This window comes from Diospyros lotus, chromosome 9, assembly GCF_014633365.1.
Source record: "Diospyros lotus cultivar Yz01 chromosome 9, ASM1463336v1, whole genome shotgun sequence".
Lineage (NCBI taxonomy): Eukaryota > Viridiplantae > Streptophyta > Magnoliopsida > Ericales > Ebenaceae > Diospyros > Diospyros lotus.
This window is the reverse complement of record NC_068346.1, coordinates 33,151,351-33,157,789: the sequence shown is the minus strand read 5'-3', so window position 1 is coordinate 33,157,789 and position 6,439 is coordinate 33,151,351.

The following is a 6,439-nucleotide window of genomic DNA, read 5'->3' as shown; positions in this document are numbered from 1 at the left end:
CATTTGACATTGGAACTTATGCAATGAAATGCTATATTTTGCCTCTAAATTGAAACTTGATTTAACATTGATTGCATAAGTTCCAATTTACTTGATTTAAATTGCAATTTTTACTTGATTTAACATTGATTGCATAAGTAAATCAAGACAAATAGGTAATTAATTAATGGACCATCCAACCCCAAATCGGGATTTTATTTGATTTAATATCAATGTTAAATCAAGTAAAAATTACAACTTAAATCTAATGGAAGACATTGAATGCATCCTCTAAAGAATTTTAAGCTATATATTACCTCTAAATTGCTTATATTTTGCCTCTAAATTGCCTATACCAACCTGCTAGTTTTTGAATTATATTTTGAAAGCATCATCTTTTGAGCTATAATAAGGAATAATCAAGTTATTAAATTATATTAATTCATTTTCTATAAAATTATGTTATTATAAACATATATTTACAAAAATTAAAAGGTATTTTTAATTGTCTCTAAAATCTTACGCTTTTACGATCTGATTTTATGGACCTTTTTTCGATCCCACTTAAAATTCGATTTTAACTACCTTGCTCCAAAGAATCATTTTTATTATCGAATATATCTTTACTTCCCAAAAGATCTCCCAATCCTTGGGATCAATGCCAATGAAGTTATAGCTTTTTTCTTCTTGTATATATATATATATATATATATATATTTGAAAAGCAGAGCTTGTGCTGAAATTACCTCTTAATGAGGCAATCCAAGTCCAGGAGTCAGATCTTCTGAACAGGGGGGTGGGGATTCTTTGGATTTCCTTAGCTGATTCAAGGGTAAAAATGTTGTCCTCATTTTTATCCCAAGTAACTTATTCCAATATATGAGATCTTTAGCTAGGAGGTAAGTTTGGAGCCGGGATGGTTTGAGGCACGAAATTTGTTATTCCTGGAATCCAAGGGTCTCCCCAGATTTTTTAACTTGCATACTCCTGTTTTATTGTTTATGAACTGCTGACAAAGGTAATCCAGATTAGAGAGTCCCAGCTTCTTGGATTTTGTGACAGGAAATAGGAATTGCCCGCCCTTGTAGTACTTTTGTTTCATTATCTGATGCCATCTTTTTGTGTTTTCTTGCACTTCATTCAGTAAGTTTTGGCCGAACTTCGCTAGCATAGCTTTGTTAATTTCTTTTGACTTCCTAAAGCCCAATCCTCAGTTTTTGGTTTGCGTAACTAGTCCCAGTATCTTAGATGTAGGTATTTTTCCCTTTCCTTGTCTCCCCCCACCAGAAGTTACACACCATGTTTTCTAGCTATTTACGCACTTCCTTTCTTAGATGTCATGGCCCTTGGTTATTATAGGGGAAAGCTATAATTAAGTTACAATTACAATTAGGGGGTATTATTGTAATAGAGTATAATAGTTTGTTAGGGATATTTAATTGTTTGTTAGGAGCACATAGGTGCTGTTAAAAATTAGTTAAGAAGCTAGCTATTCCTATAAAAAGGCCAATTGTAAGAGGAGAGGATTATCTTTTGAATTGATAAACAAGAACTGATTTCTCTCTACAATTCTCTTCCCTCTCATTTCTCCCTACTTTCTCCCTAATTCTGTTCAATCTCCCCCTTCAATTCTTCTCTGTTTTTTCCCGAATTCCTTCCAATTCCTTCTAAAACCCTTGCTAAACCCTAGGGTCATGACAAATGGTATCAGAGCCAATGATTCTCAGCTCTTGATAGGTGAGTGCAAGCAACAATTCCGATTAGATTTTGATGAGTCATAACCGAGAGAGAAAAACAACTCTCAGTTCACGATTGGTGACTGGAGGCGAGCTGCTCGTTTTTTTGCGGGAATTCAGGCGGCCTTCAGCAATTGACGTAAATCAGGAATCCTACGCAACGATTGACCATCAGTGAGTTGCTAGTCATAGGCGATTCTAACAAATTAGAGCGGAGGTGATTTCGACCCAAACAAACGGTGATTGGGTAAGGCGAGCATGCAAGTCCGACCTAGACGGTGACAAGTGATTCTAGGTGAGGCGAAGCGTTGCGAACAGACAACGCTCGCGATTGGTGAGGGAGTCCGTCAAATGCGTTCTCGGAAGCTCGTGGCCTGCCGTTTGCGCATCGTCATGACAAATGGTATCAGAGCCAACAATTCTCAGCTCTTGATAGGTGAGTGCAAGCAACAATTCCGATTAGATTTTGATGAGTCATAACCGAGAGAGAAAAACAACTCTCAGTTCACAATTGGTGATTGGAGGCGAGCGGCTCGTTTTTTTGCGGGAATTCAGGCGGCCTTCAGCAATTGACGTAAATCAGGAATCCTACGCGACGATTGACCATCAGTGAGTTGCTGGTCATAGGCGATTCTAACAAATTAGAGCAGAGGTGATTTCGACCCAAACAAACGGTGATTGGGTAAGGCGAGCATGCAAGTCCGACCTAGACGGTGATAAGTGATTCTAGGTGAGGCAAAGCGTTGCGAACAGACAACGCTCACGATTGGTGAGGGAGTCCGTCAAATGCGTTCTCGGAAGCTCGTGGCCTGCTGTTTGCGCATCGTCTAGCGAATTCAAGTAGCAGTGTCGAAGGCGAGTCAGGTTGCTTAAGGCGAGGACGAGACTCACTTCAGAGGCGACTTTGAAGGATGGTAATGGAGCCCACCTCAGCCATCCAGGCAAGCTTAGTGAGCGACAGCAATGAAGCAAGTTGGTCGGACGACTGGAGTGGGTGACCAGAAGGTAACGTGAACAACCAGGAGGTCGCGATTTAGACTTGGGAGTGTTGCGACCGTCTAAGGCGAGCGTGAGTCCTTCGGAGGTGAAGCAAACGGCCTAGGCGCGTGCAACTGAAGTGGAAGACAGGTTGCAAGAGCTTTGTCGGAGTTGACGACAGGGATGAGGAAGATTGTCGCAGCCAGTTCAAACGGATTCGGCGAATAGCCCTTGTCAAATGAGGAAGGATTAAGGGAAAAACAGGGTCAAGTGATTTCTGATCACCTCATGGTCCCAATCGGAAGGCATTACAGAGCGATGTTATTCTCCTCATTGTAATGGGTTGGTTGATCCGAATTTCCATTCAATTTTTGGATAGGAGCAGGCCCAATGCTTCCAACGGTAATTCCATGTCGTTTGAGGCAATTCAAATTCAGAACCGATTTGCTCGCGGAGGGGTTGGATCCAGAATGTATAGAACTCTTATTCCTTCGTCGTCAAAGTATGTTGATTGTGGAAATTCGGCTAAGGGGAGCAGTGCACATAGGAGACCATTAGAGCCTCAACTGTAGCAAAAGAATGCTTCATTTCCAGCTAGAATGGAGCTTCAATGGCAGCCAAAGAAGGCTGCACTTCCAGTTGGCAGCAACAAGGATAAGAAGCAGTGTAGCCAGAAGAATCAAACATGGGAAAAGAAAATGGATAATCAGCTCAATCTAAGGCGCAAGGAAACAACCAGTGGGATACATGAAGAGTGCAAGGAATTCGGTTGAATGTTCCGCGAGAAGTTGCAAGAGTTTGCAATGATACTGACTAAGAAGTATCATTTCAACTTCCTAGCAGAATACTTCGATGATTATCGAGGAAGTTTTAATAAGAAAGAATTCCTTAAAGTGGAGCAACCGAAAGAGGATAGCCTTGCTGAAAGTAAATTCTCAGTGTACTCCAGCTACCAGCAAGTAAAAGTATTTCCACTTGAGGAGGCCCCTACTGAAGATATGGAAGGGTCTAAACATACTGCTCCCTTGGTCTTGGCTATGGAGAGGGTTGAGGAGTACATAGAAGAAGAGATTAGAGAGGAGGAAGGGAAGGATGGCACTCAATCAATTGGCAACCTCTCAAGCACTGCCATTGGTGCTGAGACTCTTGATGCCATTGATCTCCTGAAATAGCAAAATAAGGAATCTAAAGAGAAGGAACGAAGAATTGCATCGGGCACCTTGCTTGGAACATCTCACATGTATATCATTGGCATGGGCACAATAGACAAAGCAAAGTTAACATTGCAGCCAGAAGAGTTGGAGTATGGGGTTGTAGGACTGACAGCGCATTTGGAACCATTTTTAACGACAATAAGGAAGAGGTGGATGGCTGAAATTGGTGTTGCAGCAAGTCATAATGATAATACTGTTGAGGAAAAAGAAAAAAGGAAGCGAGAGACAAGGGAAATAAGAGATAAGAACAAAAAAAAACGAAGAAGAAACCAGTGAGTGAAGATGGGCATTGGATAAAGAAGCAACGGCTAGGTGGTAATAAGTTTCTTGGGGACAAGAAACATTTCAAGGAGGGAAAATTGTCATGACCCTTGGGTATTATAGGGGCAAAGTTGTAATTGAGTTACAATTACAGTTATGGGTATTATTGTAATAGGGTATAATAGTTTGTTAGGGATATTTGGTTGTTTGTTAGGAGCACATGGGTGCTGTTAGAAATTAGTTAAAAAGCTAGTTATGCCTATAAAAAGGTCAATTGTAAAAGGAGAGGATTATGTTTTGAATTGATAAACAAGAACTAAGTTCTCTCTACAATTCTCTTCCATTCTCCCTCTCATTTCTCCCTACTTCCTCCCTAATTCTGTTCAATCTCCCCCTTTAATTCTTCCCCGAATTCCTTCCAATTCCTTCTAAGACCCTTGCTAAACCCTAGGATCATGACATTAGATTGCATGAGGACATGGCATAAACTGGAATTGAGGCTAATCTCATACCATACTGGTGGCATTCTATAGATTGGTAATTCCTTGCCAACCAACTCTATAAAAGTTTAGGGAACTTCCGAAACCCTAAACTTTTCCAGTAATTACAAAAATTTCAGGTGGTGGTTCATTATTCTACTATCTTCACAATCCAATCACCCTCAACAACTAAAGCATAAACAACTCCAATTTCTCTAACTTCAGCTTCAATTTTTTTAGTAGATGAAAACCTAATTACCTAGCTGCCAGCATGAGGAATTCCTTTCTTGGCTTCTTCCTTAAGAGGATGAAAGGTATATTCGTTGCCTTTAAATAACAAATATTAACCTATGGTCTACCTGAGAGAATATGAGCAGCATCCAAAGGTACATTAATTAAGCATCCTGATGCAACTGATCTCATTCCCTTTCTACTTGATATTAAAATAACATTCTCCCTACCACTCTTATCAGCACAAACTTGCCACTACAAAGAACAACTCTTTAAAAACACTACGCATGTAAGCACCCCCACCCGGATATTCCAACCACCCGGACTACCCGAACGGGAGCGCCTACGGAAGGGAAAAAAAGAATGAACGCAAGACAAGAATCACCCTGGCATGCATACACAAAAATAAGAACAGCAGAAGTGAAGCTAAACACATGCATGCACTACGGGTACCCCGCTAACACAGCGGTCACATGATAAATAAATGAAAACAAACTCCTGTGCCGATATATACGAGACTCGAGGGAAGACCTGACACAGTAAAAATAATAAAGTAAATCCTACTCAGACATCAGAGTTGACAGAGATTGATGGGACTGCCTGTACACCATACTGACACTGCTGCTAAAAGCTGACTCTCTTGCCCGGACTCACGCTGCCACTACCTGGAATTATGAAAAGCAGGGTAAGTCGAGAGACTCAGCAGGCATAAGAAAAGAAAGGTTGAAGGCTGTATAAATCCAATAAACTCTCCCCAGAACCCCAACCCCCAAGTACACACAAGCCATGAGACGCTACAACACAATAGCATAGCATAATGAAAACACATACCGGTCCTTGAGGCCCACACAAGACACACGGCACCCAAGTCTCATACCAACCTGCCGTTGCCCTAAAAGGCAACATGTATCTCCAACAAACTTGCGCGCGTTGTCCCTGGTCTATACTCCCGTCACCCGTCCATGTCGGTACTCCCGACACCTGAGCCATAGGCTCCCTCGGAACGGTACTCCTGTCCGAGAACTATATACTACCAGTAGCTATGCAATGCACATAAAAATGCAATTGCGTAATGAACATCAACGTGATACACTGGCGCCCATACATCCAAGCATCAGGCCATGCTCCGCCCACATAGTAAACCACACGCGATGCATATGCCCGTGCTAGATGCAACCTAACCAAGCTAGAATGTCCGTGTCCAAGCATACTCAATAAATGAATATCCCAACATGCAACCTGTACCTAGACATGGCCAAAATTGAACCGGACCGGCGGTTCGAACCGGAACCGGAACCGGACTGAACCGGCGAAATTCGGTCCGGTTCCGGTTCAAGGTTCCGGGGAACCGGAACCGCCGGTTCCGCGGAACCGGAACAACCCCCCCCCCCAACGGTCCAAAATTGGACCGTTGGCTGCCAATTTTATTAATTTTTTTTTTTTTTAATTTTATAATTCCTATCTATATATACCCCTCCCTCCCCCACTCATTTTTCACACTTTCTCTCTCTCTCTCTCTCTCTCTCTCTCTCTCTCAAGTCTCAAGCTATTATTCTCTCAA